The following is a 17,553-nucleotide window of genomic DNA, read 5'->3' on the forward strand; positions in this document are numbered from 1 at the left end:
TTACAAAAGAGTGGGGAAGGACATTTTATCTGTGGGCAGTTGAAATGGTTAATGTAGTATGTGTCCATAAAGGTAAAATAGAGAACAAGAATGCCATTCAATACCTCTTACTAAAAAAAAAAATCAAGAACCAAAGAAAGGATGCAGGAAGACATTTGTTTCCAGGGGGAAAGAAGGTTATTATCCCTTGCACAGTTGTAAGACCTGAACTGATTTGCAGATCCAGAATCCACTGATTAAAAAGGGTACTGAGTCCCTTGGAAGAAAACCCTGCAGTACCAAAGGGAAAATACACTGTGAAGATTTCCCAGTCTTTCCCCATGGATACCTATGGCCAATCACTCAAGTGACTGTATCTGAGAAAATGGGGAATGACAAGACATTCTGACAACTGTCGAATATGGGAACTGAATTGAAACCCACAGCTGGAGACCCAAAGGACCATGATGGCCCCATTATAACTGGAGTGTACCAGATTCTGATAATTTTCAAATGGAATCTTGTTAAAATTTAGTTAACAGTAAGTACACTTTGTCCACAAACCCATCCAGTATGCCAGAGTGTGTATGTGTGTGTTTTTTTTCTTCCCGGAGACTCTGAGTGCATTGTTGGAATTCATTCATTTGATGGTTGGAGTAACTCTAATTTCATGTTTTCAGATGTCGGGTTTATGGATTAAGAACTATCATTATAAGGAATGACAAATGAAAAACTCTATATGTCTTTACTCAACATGCACAGACATCACATAGGCCAGAATGGCAGAGATTAATGCTACCATTAAAAGACCTAAAGAAATCATATTTGCTGGAGCCTGTAGTAAATCCATTTAACATGCCATCCTGGCTCTTGGAAACCAGATGGATCCTGGAGAAGGATCATAGACTATCACTGACTTAACCAAATAGAAGCCCTGATCACAACTGTTTTGTTGTGTGTACTGTAATTTTTAGAGCAGATACCGCAGCCCAGGGTATGTGGCTATTAATTTAGTCAATATGCTATTTTCTATTACAATCAAAAAGATGTTCAGAAATGGTTTGCATTCACACAGAATGGAAAATATTCATTTATAGTTTTGTCTCAGGGCTATGTTTGTACCTCTACCCTGTTATTATATAATCTGAAGAGATCTGGATCTTTTCAATCTACTGTGTATGGGATCAAAGAAACCACACTTATCTATTACATTGACAACAGTGTGCAGATTGAAAAGAGAAATCAAGGTGGCTAGAACAATGGAAGACTTAGTAAGACTTATAGAGTGGGAGAGAAATCCTATCAAGATTCATGAACAGGCCATCAATTTTTATGGGTGCAGTGGTCACAATACCCTCTTCAAAGTAAAGACCAATTACTATATCTTGCATTCCTCATTAGGGAGAAATAACATGTTGTATGGTAGCTTCCTTTGTATTCTGGAGGCAATGCAATCCTAGGAATATTGGCACAGAAGGCTTCCAGCTTTGAGTGGAGCTTGGAGAAAGGCACTATAGTAGGTTAGGGCACAATGCAATCAGCCCTTCTGGAGATATTATTCACAGAACCTAGAATGTTAGAAAGGTCAGTGGTAGATAGGGATGCAATATGGAACTCATAGAAAGTTCTAGAGGGTGGTGTAGTCACAATGTAGAATCCTGGGACTTCAGATAAGTCTATGCTCTCTGTACCAGGGTGTTTTACAGTCTTCCATAAACAGACCTTGTGTTACCAGATCATAGCAAAGAAAGAACACTTGGCCATGGGACACCAGGGTGAGTAGGCACCAAGTGAGCTATCTATGAATAGCTCAATTTTGTCATACTTGTCAAGTGATAAAATCAGATGTTCTCAGCAGTCCACAGTAAAACGGAGATGGTACATCTGAGACAGATTTCAAGCAGGACCAGTGAGTTCAGGTAAGTTCTGTGTGCAGTAGCCAAGACACCTCAATTAACAGTTAGATTTTGATGCTGAAAGTTGCTAAATTTGTCTTCATCTTTGCTTCCCAGTGTCATTGTAAACTCAAAATATTGGTAACACCAGTATATTAAAATATTTTTCATAGATCAACATTTATAAAGTATCGTCTTTATTTCAATAATTTCCCTTCCAACCTTTTTCCTTTTGACCATTTTCAGGACTACTTCTGTTAGTAACTCATTCCTTTATGTGCAAATTATGTATGAATAAAAATTGATAACAATGAATATAAATTCCCATGAAATTCTGTGTAAAATCATCATGGATAATTTTTACAAAATAAAGATCAATTTTTAAGTCAAGTTTTTTTTTTTTTCAATGTTTATTTATTTTTGGGACAGAGAGAGACAGAGCATGAACGGGGGAGGGGCAGAGAGAGAGGGAGACAGAGAATCGGAAACAGGCTCCAGGCTCTGAGCCATCAGCCCAGAGCCTGACGCGGGGCTCGAACTCACGGACCGCGAGATCGTGACCTGGCTGAAGTCGGACGCTTAACCGACTGCGCCACCCAGGCGCCCCTTAAGTCAAGTTTTAAAGAATTCAAGTAATGTTTACATCAGGATACAGAAAAATAAGAGAGAAATAGGTGAATAATGTATAATGTATTTGTATAATTGACATCCATGGTGAAAGCAAAATTTTAAATCAAAGCACATCTAAACCAAATTCCATTTTTATCTAATTTTCAAATAAATGACTAGGAAATTCAGTTGGCTGAACCCTCACATCTGGGTTAAATCACTGGAATCTTTAGGTGTCTTATACAATATCACTAACGCAGCTCAATTAAATAATAAAATTCAGAAACACAGCAGCACAGTCTATGCCACATGGATGGAAAACACATGAAGACACATGCATTTTTCTGAGCATTATCAATTCAACACCCCTCATCCCTCATGGTCTGCATCCTGTATTTGCTAAGAAATAAAAGTAAACCCTGAATTAAACAACTGCTTTCAATTGTGTACTTTTATAACTTCTATAAGCTACTGTCAAGTATCTCAGTATCTCTTCTGGTCCAGACACTGAGTGTGCTTCAAAGGTATTATTTGCTATCTTCTTAGGTTTACAGAGAAAATGCTAAAAGCAGACAATGACATGTTTTGAAGTTAAAACTCTCATGCAAATGAAGGTTCTGACTTCTTAGCTAAATAGGTAAAGGGAACATTAAAGGCTGGATTCTGAAGATGCAGCCTGCCTCTACAGAGTCTAATTAGCAGGAAACCTTCAGGAAGGTTGGACAAAAGTATGGGAGATTTTGCCTAGTGTACATTAATGGGATACATTAGATATACTCAGGAGTCCAATCATATGCCAAGTGGTTGCCATAATTGATTATGTTATTGATAGTCAGCCTTGGTTCATCTTTCTTTCAACAACTGAAGAAAACTGAAATTACTGGGAGAAAAATGTGCCAAAGGATCACAATTGTAGTGTTTTTCATTGACACAGTAGTCCTCTATTGCCTAGTAGATAATTGATTCACATTCGAATTTGGTGAGCCTCTGTGAACACTCTTGGCCACTGATGTTACTCATGATCATAAATGCAGGCAATTCCTCTTCAAATTTTGCCACACACTCTTTCGCAGTTACCTTATATATCAGACCACTTGTACTGCTTTTTTGTTCATTAAAAATTTACACTTTCCTAGGGATCTCTAGTTAATCTTAGTTCTTTTATTTTAAGAGATCACAGAATCAGGAATTACTATGTTCTCAGTATCATAGATAACATTTCAAAAGATAAAATATTTATGTTATGAAATGTGTGTGTTTAGAGGTATAGGTAACTATGAAAAAAGAGGAGGATTATTTTTCATTAAGTATAGGTGCAGTTAATCATTGGACCTTAACTCTGGTTTTTGACAATACTAGTATTTAAATAGAAGTCTCAGTGGACTATTTACTTTTATATTAATTTATGCCTAAATCAAAATGGTAGATGTAGTTTGCTAAACATAACATGTTTCCATCATTGTACTTTATCACTTCATGGTGACATCTTTCTTGAGTTCTGATAATACAATTAACATTTCAAAAATAAATCAATAGAAGCAGTACCCAAAGATTTTTAACTGAGTTCTTAAAAATAAATATATTTTGTTCTATTATGTTCTTTCTACATAAAAGAACTTATATGGGTGTATCATAAAAATTAATTTTAAGGCAAATTATGTTATTAAGGATAAGTCATTTCATAGTTAAAAACTGAAATTCAATAAATGGTATAATAATTCAAATGTTTATCTAATATCTTAGCATATAAATACATCAAGCAAAAAACAGCAAGTCATACATAAAAATATGGTCAAATCCTTAATATATTTGGAGAGTTTAAAATCTGTTTCTCATTTCGAGGAGCTAGGAGGTGGGGTAATTTGGTAAACACTTTAAGAGTACAAACTTGGAACTGGATATGGAAGTAGTGGAAATCTAATAGATAAAATAGAAATAATAGTCAATACTTTATTATAAACTTTAAAGTTCCTAAGACACTAGATCTCAATAGAGGTGTTAGCTAACACTAAAGTGGTACTCCTACTGCAATATATAAATGTATCATATGAATAATTTATATACCTTAAACTTGCAAAAGGTGATATGTCAATTATGTCTCAAGTAAAAAAGAAAATGTAGACCAAATCTATAGGGAAATAGACAATATCAATAGTATTTAGTCATTAGATGATAGATGGTTAAAGAATAACTATAAAACTCTAAATTACACATTCTCTTAAAGTATAAATAGCACATTTTAAAAATGGACTATAACCTTGGTTTAAAGCAAATTTCAACAAATGTGAAATGATTGATATGGTCAGATTATTTTATCTGACCACAATACTACTAAAATACAAATCCACAACAAAACTATAGGTAGAAATACCTGATATTTTTACAACTTACAAAAAAAAAATTCTAATTCAAGGCTCAATTATGCAACCACATGGAAATCATGAAATAGTTTGAATAAAGTTATTTACACAATAGAATTATATACAACAATTAAAAAAAAAAACTGGAGAGACAACACATGAATAATCTCCCAGACATAATGTTGAATGAAATAAGCCTGGTTAAAAAAATCTATATTATTTCACTTATATGAATTTCAAAATTCATCAAAACTAATCTATAAAGATGGAAATTTGATGGGCATCACTCACTTCTGAAGGGGCCCTAGAAAACCCATTGGTGTACCACATTTTCTTTTTTTTTTTTTAATTTCAAAAAAAGCATTTGCTTTTTATCTTGATCAGGTGGTAATTATATGGACATGCACATAAATAAAAATTCATCATGTATACTTTTGTGTACCTTATAAAATATAGAACTCAAAAAATAAGAAAATATTCACATATTTATGTCAACAAATTTGAAAATGTACATATTCCTAGCAAAATATAGCTCAACAAAACGGATTCCAGAAGAAACTAACATCCCATTATCTATCTTGTAACCACTAAATAACTGCAATATCAAATACACCTCCCTCCCACCACACGTGCACCTGCACACTTATGCACACACAACCACAGCACCAAAACAAATGGTATTGGTAAGTTCTATTAGAACCCACAGTAAGGTAATTGGTAAAGAGCCAAATGATGACAAAAGGGAAATGGAGGAGCTAACAAAATTGAGACAGATTGAAAAATAAAATAAAGGACCACTAAAAATCACTGGTGTTGAACACCCCAAGTGGTATAAGAATTTGTCCCACTAACATCATTTGTTACATATTTGTCTCTAAAATCTTCCATAATGCATACTAGTTTATGAATATTTTCTTTAAATTATGCCATAAGGATATACTGTATACATAATGTTTAGAAGGAGATAAATTTGACCTCTAGTGTTAATATCCGCAATTCTAGGAAGTCAACAGTGTAAGTCCTAAGAAATGTTCAGGGGGCTTTAAAGGTTCTTGTTTTCTGCCATTTATACTTCTGTGTGGGGGGTGGGGAGGGGAGCGTGTAGATGAAGGGAGAAGCAGGAGGGCTCATTTACTTAAGATAGACAGCGGCTAAGAACAACCAGATGACATCCGAGCACCACAATGATAGACATTCTTTCAGCTTCATAATGCAAATGACAGTTGTGTGTAAATAAGCACATGTAAAAAGAGGTGAGGGTCCATCACAGATGGGAAAATAGACTAAAGAATTAATTATGTCATTATCTCCTTTTTATGTATCATAAGCAAGTCTACTAGGCTATGAGTTCCACATGGGTAGGGAATGTGTTGGTCACATTTGCATATGTTCATCCTTAGGGATCTATTATAATACAAACATTCCATTTTTGCATTGCATTTGGATGAGGCCATAGAAATTAGAAATCTCCATTGAAACACATTTATGTTGTTGTCATGACTAAAAAATGTGCATGAAATTCAATGTGATGTGGTTATGTTACACTTATTTTTATATATTTTGAATTCAGAATAGGTAATGCTTAGTTCTGAAACCATATTTCCAGAAATTTTATTGGGTATTTTTTAGCCATTAGAGTCTTAACAATCTCCTCTAGTGGGTCCTAGGAATACTTCAGAGTTCTGACTCAGACTATTCTAAAGATATTAGCCATGTTTAAACAACTTTTGTTGTATTAATTTTATGAAATTATATCATGTTTGAATGGCTCTCTTGAAGGGAAGATTTTGTAATTATTTGTCACTAACTCTAGGACTACTCAGTGTGGTTAAGATCTGGAGATTGCTGTAGGTTTAGTAGTTAAGCCATGTAGCTGGGCTTTCTTTAAATCAGTGCATTTTAAGTATGAGGCATATGATCTTTAATTCCAAAACAGCCAATACAATAATAGGGCTTTAATCAAACTGGATGAGAGAAGGGAGAGCTGTTGATTAAGGCATAATTCAATTCTAGTGGCTCTGGGATATTGATTGTTTTTATGAGCTCTGCTTTTATAGTGATGCTGGACTAGATATGTGTATTTGTATTCTTATCACCTAAGCCTTTGGCTTCACACTTTATTCTTTCTTCCTTTTCAATTATATTTTCCTATTTTGCCTTGGCTATGAGTTCCATATAAGGTGCAATTTTCTTGACATATTTGAGTAAACTCCAACCCTCCCTTCTCTTCATTTCATCACAGATCTTTTCATGTATCATTCCAGAGATCCACTCAGTGTATTATAGAGTAATTTGGGGTGGAAAGCTGATGATTATTTTAGGAAGCTGTGAAAAAAACAAAGGCTGTCATAAAGTAACAATTTCCGGAGCTCAGATATCAGAGTTCCTAAGGCATACTTAATTGAGAGAGGAATTTTCAGGTTTGTTCCTGAAATACCTGTCTTCCACTGCCTTTCCACCTTTTCTTTCAGGAAAGAAAGGGAAGAAATATATTAAAGACTAGTTTACATGGTTGTATTCTGGGTTGGGACCAGGTAATCCTGTCCTCAAAGGAAACAGGATCAATTCTCTCTTTCCAGAATTCTCCAGAGCCAGAAAGAAAGAACTTCTTACGCTCAAATGCTCTTTCTCCCAACTCATTTTTTCCTTCCCCTGACTCTAAACTCTCTTTATAAGACTTAAATGGAAAAATAGGTACCTTTAAATAGGTATTAAAAGACTGTATAATTTGAAATCTCTGGAATAGATCACTGAAATGCACTTTCTCAAATCAATAGCTTGGCCATGATTCCAAATTTTATTTTGGAATGTCAACAGCTAAGTATTATTTCTCTCTTTTCATTACTTCTGCAACAAAATTTAATCCACACTTCAGGAAGAGGCAGTATATATCAACTGAAACATAGGTCATGTACTCAGGATGGATAAAAATAGAAGTGCTTATTATTAGCTTATTTAAAAATTGTCTCCATTTCACTAAGACTGGAAATGAAACAGCCCATGAAGCTTGTCTATTTTATAATCCACCAATATGTTCACACTACAGTGTAAGCCAAATATGCATATCTTTTGAAACATGCTGAATTTGTCCAATGAAAACATAGCCCAAGAAAGGTATCTTGAGACTCTTTTTTTTACTGCATATTCATGGATCGAAAACTTAAAAATGGATTCACCAAGCTGTACTTCATTGGCAGTCAGTGTAATGGACTTATATAGCTACATAAGTAACAACTTGTATATAGCTCCTGCATTTATAGTTAAAACAAACATCTCAAATATCTCTGAAATAACAGTGGCTTAGACTCAAATTTTTCAAGACTTTCCCTAGGGCTTTTATTGTATATTTGTCAATAAAGGCCTTTTGCTACTGGATATATAAAATTAATGTATATAAATTAGCAAGACTTTTCTATAAAAATTCACAAAATACAAAAATATATTTGATATTTCTGAGTCAAGACTCAATAAAAAAAACAGATTTGGAAACATCCTCATGTTTCTTCTTAATACTGAATCTATTATAAATGACTTTACATACATCTGCCTACGTTTGCATTTTTCTTATAATCTACCCTTAATGTCAGACAAATGTGTAGTTATTCAAGTAAAGCAGGATGTGCAAATTTCATGCCTATGTACTATATTCAAGAATATATACATATATGTTGTATACGTAATCCACAGTGAGGAGGGTGCAACTTTTATTATTTTTGCCACATGTATCTGAATACTTTGGGAATTATAAATATGTCTTGTACGTTACAGGAAATTTAAGAAATCTATGTAGGAGGCAAAGAGGAAGCAGATGAGGGAAGGAAAGAACAAGAAAAAGGATGTGATTTATACATTAAAAGAAGAAGAGAGAAAAAGAAAAGGGATATAAGAAATATTCAGAGAAGATGTCACTCCTTTTGAGCATTGGCCTATATGGAAATTGAATCTATGCCTTGGGCTTAATTAGCTGAAGCAATTCAGCAAATATTCCTCAAGCAATTCAGTAAATGTGCACTTACACTGTATGAATTAAACAGAAGGTGTACTTAGAGTGAGGTACTCTAGATGCTGAACTTGAGATGTTGAACCGTATGTATATAAATATGCATACCTAAAATATTTTTCTTGATTAAAAGTATTCTGTGAATTTTTAAAAGTTTCTTAGAGAAAATTCACATAGTTTCATAATTCATGAAAAAGAATTGATGAAAAAGCAATATGTCAAGCAAGATGGCTGAAGATGTCTTTCAACATACCCCCTACTCAACAATGACAAGTAAATGTGGCATCCTTCCATGGACAAAAGTGCTTTTGTGGGAGCTGTGGGAACCAGCACCATACACCAAGGGACACAGAAAGCATCTTGCCCATCCATGCAATGAATAATAGAGCTTGGTACCAGCTGCAGACTGTGAGGTGGCCTATGAACCCGCTCCACTCCTCCTGTCTATAGTCTGGAAGCCCCTTGAGAACAGGGATTTAGACAATCACTCATGTACAAGAGAACCTTTGTAGAAGTCCAGGATCTGGTGAAGGTCCAAGACACCAATGAAACAAAAAGATCTGAGATTGGATGCATTTGAGAGAGTAAGATCAACAGTCTGACTTTAACTTTATCAACCCTCCCCAAATACAGCACAAGAGCAATAGGGAATGAAGGAGTGAGCATATGTAGGTCTGAGTGCTACGCTTTCCTACATGTTTGGCATGCTGCCAAAGAGGCCAATTTCCCTCTCCCCATCCAGAGTACTGAATTGTAAGTTACCTGAAGGTGGTGAAGGTTGAGGAGTGGGGATGTGAATGGTGGGGAGAATAGCAGTGCCCTGGAATGCATCAAAGGGATGCAGATTTTACTAAGTGTATTGTAAACTCCATCAGGAGACCCACACACTAGCCACAAGGGTGCCCTGCCCACTGATTCCCCAAACTGGCCTCCATCCAGTGCTTGAGATGCCTAATCCACATACCTTTCTACCCCATGGCTGGCTCCTCGTGCAGACTCCTGACTGCAACGAGAGTGAACTTTGGCAGACAGTGAGCATGTTTAGAAAACCTGCTTGAATCTGTGAACCAGTAAGAACCACAAACTTAAACTTTAGCACAGCCCTTGGGAAAGCAAAGGGGAAGCTGTCAGCAAATGGGTCTGGAAGCAAAACATCAAAACCTATAGGACGCTGAACAAGCAGTTTTAAGGAGAAAGTGTATAGCAGTAAAAGCCTACATCAAGAAAAAAAAAACAAAAAAAATGTTTATTATTTTTGAGAGAGAGAGAGAAAGAGAGAGAGAGAATATGAATGAATGAATGAATATTGGAGAGAAGCAGATGGAAAGGGAGACACAGAATCTGAAGCAGGCTCCAGGCTCTGAGCTGTCAGCACAGAGTCCAACGGGCCAACCGCAGGATCATGACCTGAGACAAAGTTGGAGGCTTAACCAACTAAGCCACGCAGGTGCCCCAAAACAAAAATCTTAAGTAAACCACTAACTTTATATCTCAAAGAACTTTATACACACACACACACACACACACACACACATATATATGTATATATACACACACATACATATATACACATGTATATACATACATATATGTATATATGTACATATATATATACAAATATATCTATATATGTGTATATGTATCTATATATGTGTGTGTGTGTATATATGTAAAAGCCCAATGTTAGCAGAAGGAAGGAAAAAACAATGACTGTAATGGAAATAAATGAAACAGAAAAGACAAAAGATCAGCTTTTGTTGTTTTTTTTTGAAAAGATAAAATTGACAAATCTTTAATGAGACTAAGAAAAAGACTAAAATCAGAAATGAAAGGCTACCTTACAGCTGATGCCACAGAAACCAAAGATCATAGAAGACTAATATGAACAACTAAGTATCAACTAATCAAGAAATAAACTGCTAGAAATATATATCTTACCAACACTGAATCATGAAGAAAAAGAAAATCTGAAGAGACCAATAATAAGTAATGAGACAGAATCAGGAATCAAAAGCCTTCCACCAAAGAAAAGCCCAGGATCAGATGATTTCACTGGTGAATCCTATCAAAGGAAAAAGTGATGCCAATTTTTAAACACTTCCAAAAAAAAAACTAAAGAGGAGTACTCCCGAACTCATTTTTAAGACCAGCATTACCTTGATACCAAAGCAAGATAGGGACACTACAGGAAAACTACGGGCCAATATCACTGATGAGCACAGATGAAAAATTCTGACATTAGCAAAACAAATACAATAGCATATTAAAAGAATAATATATTAGCATCAAGAGCAATGTATCCCTGGGATGTGATGAAGGTTCAACATATGCAAATCAGTAAATGTGATACATCAAAGTAATAGAATGATAAAAATCATAGTTATTTTGATAAATGCAATATATAATTTGACAGCATATAAATCCTTTCATGATAAAAAAAAAAAAAACTTTTAATAAAGTGGGTAAAGAATGTACCTGAATATAATAAAGGCCATATATGATAAGCTCTCAACTAACAACATAGTAAAAGCTAAAAAACTAAAAGTTTTTTTTTTCTCTAAAATTAGGAACAGATCAAGGATGTCCATTCTCACCATTCTTATTCAATGTAGTAATGGAAATCCTAGCCAGAGAAATCAGTCAAGAAAAATAAAGACTTCCAAAATAATTAACAAATTAAGTAAAGTTGAAGAATGCAGGTCAATATACACTAATTAGTTTTGTTTCTATACACTAAAAATGGAGTATCTGAAAAAGAAATAAGAAAACAGTCCTATTTGCAATAGCATCAAAAAAAAAATAAAATGGTTTGGAATAAATCCAACCAGGAAGTGAAAGATCTATACACTGAAAACTCTAAAATGTTACTGAAATAAATGGAAGAATACACAAATAAATGGAAATCTTATATAGGCATCCTGAAAAATTATTATTATTACAATGATTATACCCACAGCCATCTACAGATGCAACAAAACTCCTGTCAAAATTCCAAAGTCATTTTTTCAAAGATATAGAAAACACAATCTTAAAATTCATATTGAACCACAAAAGATCTTAAATAGTAAATGAAGTGCTGAGAAAGAAAAACAAAGCCAGAGATATCACACTTTTTGATATTAAACTATGTTGCAAAGCTACAGTAATCAAAATAGTACAGTACTAGCTTTAAAAACAGGCATGTATACCAAAGGAACTGAATCTAGAGACCAGAAGTGAACTCCTATATACACCATCTAGTAATGTTTGACAGAGGAGTGAAGAGTACTCAATGGGGAAATAAATTCTCTTCAATAATGGTGCTGGCGAAACCAGATACACATATACAAAAAATGAAATGTTACAACACTCATAAAAATTAAATGAAAATTAATTAAAGACTTAAACCTAATACTTGAAACCATAAAACAAAGAAAAACAGAAGAAATAGTCTTTTGGACATTAAACTTGGCCATGATTTTTTGGATATGACACCAAAGCATAAGCAGCAAAAGCAAAAATTAACATGTAAGACTATATCCAACTAAAAAGTATCTGCACAGCAAAGGAAACCATCAACAAACTGAAAGGGCAACCAAGAGAAGGGGAGAAAATATCTGCAAACTATGTGATATGGGGTTAACCTCCAATATGTAGAAACAAGTCCTAAACCTCAATACCAAACCAAACCAAACAAACACAATCAGTAATTAAATAATGGACAGAGGACCTGAATAGATATTTTTTTTCCAAAAGAAGGCATACAAATGGGTAACAGTTATATTAAAAGATGGTGAATATCACTAATCATCAGGAAAATGCAAATTAAAGCCACAATGTGATATTATCTCTCATCTGTTAGAATGGCTATTATAAAAAAAATAAGAGCTAAAAAGTTTTGGCAAGAATGTAGAACAATAGGAACGCTTGCGCATTTTTGGTCGGAATGTAAATGGGTGTATATATAAAAGTGAAATCAGGTTCTCAAAGAGATGGAAACATCTTAAATGTCCACCTATAAACAGATGAAAATATAGATGTAGATATATAGATATAGCAAATGAGATAATCAGCCACAAGTAAAAAAGAAAATCCTGACATTTGTGACAAACAAGGACTGACCTTGAAGGTGTTATGTTAAATGAAGTAAGTCAGAGGGAAAAACACAAATACTGTAAGATCTTCTTTATATGTGGACTCTAACAGAGCTGAACTCCTAGAAACAGAGTAGAATGGTGGTTGCCAGGGGTAGAGTGTGGGGGAAATGGGGAGATGTTAGTCAAAAGGTACAAACTTCCCATTATAAGATGAAAAAGTTCTGGGTATCTAATGCACAGCATGGTGATTATAGTTAACAATATCGTAGTATATACTTGAAAGTTACTAAGTGAGATCTTAAACGCCCTCACCACACACACAATGATAATTATATGAGACGATGGGTGTGCTAATTTTGCGATCTTTAAGTGTATCAAATCAACACGTTGTACACCTTATATTTACACAATGTTATATGTCAATTGTATCCCAATAATGCCTGGAGGGGAGAAATATATAGTAAAGACCTCAAACAGTTGAAGGAAAGAGAATGACCTTTTACACATATAAGATAAAACATATCCTCGACCTAAATTTGACCAAGTTCTTAAAAAGAAAGTTTTTGTCAAGGAATACACTCTTAAAACATGATTGGAAATCTAAGATATAACTTCCCCCTTAGTTCACTGAAAAAGATACTATTCTTCAGTGAGTCCAGAATTGAGACAGCTATTTTAACATCATTCACAATATAAAAACTATCTACTGTCATTGTTAAATAATTTAGTCAGTGAACTGGATTTTTAGTTTTGCTTGTATTTAGTGCAGAGAGTCATGGTCAGTGGGTTGGAAAGCAAATTACGATTTATAGATTGTTAAGTACTCTAAACTCAAATAAAATGGGGGGAGGGGGATGTTCCTGGAACAAAAAGGGAGTGCTCTGGTGAGACAGTAAGGCTTTAAATGAGATGAAGATTCATTGATTACACTGTTCTATCAGTTTGTATCTACAGTCAAATGTAGTGGAAGCAGAGTTCATTGAGTATCACCCCTGAGTATAATTATTCAGATAAGAGGCTGCCAGCCCCAGGCTAATCAAACAAGGGGTCCAGGCTTGTCGTCCTCCTTCCTCCCTTTGTTCAGCAGTTCCCTCATCCATCAGCGCTCACACTACATGATTGATTCTCTCCCTCCCAAGCCCCTTTACTTAATCCTCTATGATCTGCTATACAAAGAAATTACCGTAAAACCACCACATATTTGTTTCATCTGGATAACCCCAGGTTACCTAAAATTTTAGGACTAACTTCAGTGCACCATTTGGTTCATTCCTAAAAGCTCTGGAGATTGATCCGTCTTCTCCTTCCTCCTTAATTTTATAGACATATTTCTACTTCCAACAGTCTGTGTTCTCAAGATTGGTTACAGGTGTGAATATAAAAAATATATATAATTATTCCAGAAATTTTTCAAAATGTTTATTATTTATACTTTCATCCCTTTAATATAAATGGAATGCATTTTAAATATAATTCCAGGTATTGTAGCAGGCAATTCATACACACACAGGTACATACGTGTGTGTGTGTGTGTGTGTGTGTGTGTGTGTGTGTGTATGTGTGTGTTTGTGTGTGTGTGTGTGTGTATATATATATATAAATAATTTGTTTTAAAAATTAATTATCTCCAATCTTAATTAGTTGCTGCTCTGCTTAAATTGCATATAAAGAGAAAGTTCTAAAAATGGAAAAAGTCAAAGTGCATTGGGCTTCAGTAAAGGCAACTCATCTACTGAAAACATCTATAAAAGCTGAGATTGTATAGATATGTTTGAAGGCACTGAAAAATTATAGCACTGAGATAAAAGAGATAAACATGTAGACGTGTTACTTTTGGGACATATTGTATCATATTGTCCCTAAGGTATCTATCTGTGCACTCCAGGAAAGCACCTATGAACCAAAGAAGAGGAGAAATGTTAACTGTCTTCTATGTCTAACAGGACAAAAATTAGAGTTGAAGGATATTCATTCAGACAATACCATGGGAAATCACAAGCACTTTGGACAGAAGCATCAAATGGATACATTATACAATTAAGAAAGAGACACAAATAGAACTACCCTCAAGGATTGAAGGCAAAAATATACATTACCTTATTCTCTAATATTGTATGATCCAAATGGCTAGTATCTCTAGCCATCTGCCAGAAGCAAATATAAATTTTCCCTGAAGGAAAATTACATTATACTTGGCCTCCAGGCTCCCTCCCCCCAGTATAGTTAAAAAAATGCAAAGTTTATTACTCAAACAACAATCACCAGGCACATAAGGGTAAGAAATGAGACCAAATCCAAGTAAATAGAAAATAAAAATCATTAACATCTTGAGATAAAGAATTATTAGAGAGACTTTAAAATAACTGAACATGTTAATAGAAATAAAAGTGTCAAAATCTTTGTCAGAGGATGGGAAACGTGTTTTTTGAAAATGAAATTTCTAGAACAGAAAAAGTACAACAAAAAGGAAGAATTTAAGGGGTTTAATAGTTGTTAGATAAGGAAGGCACTGAAAGATGGGTAATAAGAAAATATTGGGAATGAAGCACAGAGAGACAAAATGGTTTAAAAAAAGTATGTGAAAGGAAGTGGAGATACTAGGGATACAGATTTTAAAAAGTCTGTGATACATATAACTGAAGTTCTAGAATATGACCTTGTATATGGAAAAGGGAGAGAAGGAGAAGAGGGAGAGAAAGGAAGAGAAAGAAAAAGAATAAAGCAGAGCAATACCTGATGTGATAATGGCTGATTTTTTTTTTCAGAAGGATGAAAGATATCAAGCTGCAGATTCAAGAAGTTTTATGAAGCACGTTACACAGAGTGCACTGGCAACTGGCAGATAAGAAGGGAAGAAGACTTATTACATAAGTTATTTATGGACTCTCTCAATCATATTACTTATAGGATAAGGATGATTCAGAAAGTAGTCTGGGAAATAGGATAGCCATAAACTTCAATAGGCTACTTACTGTATTATCTCATCTAACTCAACAGTAGTGTAGACATTATAGTATTTTTTCTTCTAAGTTCCAAATGAGAAAGAATGAGTAATGTTTATTTTCTCAAGTTCACACAGTTGCATGGACTCCAAATGCAATCCATGTTTGTTTGACATAACAGCCCTAACTCTAAACTATTCCATTCTGCAACATTTCAATCATGCGAACATATAAATTTATTTTTAGTCCCCCAAAATGATGGCTTTCAAGATCTATCATTTCACAAATATTATTATGTATCCACATAAGTACTATATTTTTTTAAATTCATTCACATATCCATTAATTCAGCATACATTTAGTACCTTCAATGACCTATATACTTTCAGGCATTTGAGTTACATTAGCGGCAACAACCGTAAGGGGTCTTAGATTTTTCCCTACATGGAAGCTCATCAGTTAACCTGCCATGATTTCATAGAGAAGGTTAAGAAACAAATCCTGGACCAAAGATAAAGAAAGGTTTTATTCACAGCACAGCAGGCAATATAAATGTGTGTTGGCACCAGTTTCCCTTACCCCGTCAGCCATACAGAGCGGGAATGACTTCAGAGGATTCTCTGCACACAGTGGATTTGCATCACTCCTGAAAAGCTAAATATTAGTAACATCCAATATTTTATGATAGGATGCCAGCAAACATGGCCAGGCCAACTTATGACCTGCAGAGAGAGACTATATTTATTATACACAAAAACTTGCCCCTCCACTTTCAAGGGAGATACTGTGATTTCTTCCACGAGTGTTTGCCATACAAAAATCCTTGCAAAGATAATCCATATTAAAAGGCTATAGTACCTGTGCTTAAAAGAAGTGCAAAAAAGAAAATGACCTGTTGAGAACTCAATAATTAATGGACAAAAGTTCTTTCTTGCGAAGCTTACGCTCTAAGACAAAAAAGCAAATATAATAAGTTTTTCGATTAAATGTGAATGCCAGAGGGAAAAAAGAGTAGATAAAGGAGACTGGGAGATTTAGGGAGTGCAATGTAAATTTTGGTTGATCAGAGTAGGCCCAGATGAGAATGCATGATGGACAAAGAATTAAAGCCTTGAAGGAAAAATTTTTCATGAATACAGCATTTTCACTTGCTTTTATATTAATTTTGCTGTTCTTGGGAAAAATGAATTCACCTAAAATAAAACATGTTCATAATTTTGTTGATTGTAGGTAAAGACCTCACAGGAGAATGATTAAGAATTTAGAAGAGGAGACCTCTCTTAACCAGCATTTTCATATATGAAGTTTACTAGAGATAGGATTATATACATATATTTGGGGTTTGATTAACAGTTACATTCAAGTCCCCCAAACATTGCTCTGGTAAAGCAATTTTGAATTCCCAAAGTACTTCGGCCTATTTTATAATCCTTTTGGTACCCTTTTTCTTGTAAATGAGAAACCAATTTTCTCAAGAGAAGCAAACAAACAAAACCTCATTTCAAGTCCCCAGAGGTTCAAGTTGACTTTGCAGGCCAAGGCCCATGAGGTGAAAGTGTTTCTAATCTTGGCACTGTACATTTTCCTTGCCTGTGATATCCTCTTCTGGTCATTACCCATGGTACTCTCTCAACTCACAGTTAATTCATCCAAACTGGCTTATCCTCTGGGACACAACAGGGAAGTTTGAGC

General features: G+C 34.6%; 1 long non-coding RNA gene across 2 annotated transcripts; it reads left to right on the plus strand.

Moving 5' to 3' along the window:
* Positions 1-1,645: 1,645 nt before the first annotated feature.
* On the plus strand, positions 1,646-17,271 carry LOC147576817 (uncharacterized). Of its 2 annotated transcripts, none has more exons than XR_015241464.1 (2): positions 1,646-1,898; positions 15,685-17,271. It is a non-coding gene; the product is annotated as an uncharacterized LOC147576817 (long non-coding RNA). The 2 variants fall into 2 exon arrangements; XR_015241463.1 differs by having other exon boundaries at positions 1,646-1,754.
* Positions 17,272-17,553: the final 282 nt, after the last annotated feature.

This window comes from Puma concolor, chromosome D1, assembly GCF_028749965.1.
Source record: "Puma concolor isolate L17-30 chromosome D1, mPumCon1.1.hap2, whole genome shotgun sequence".
Lineage (NCBI taxonomy): Eukaryota > Metazoa > Chordata > Mammalia > Carnivora > Felidae > Puma > Puma concolor.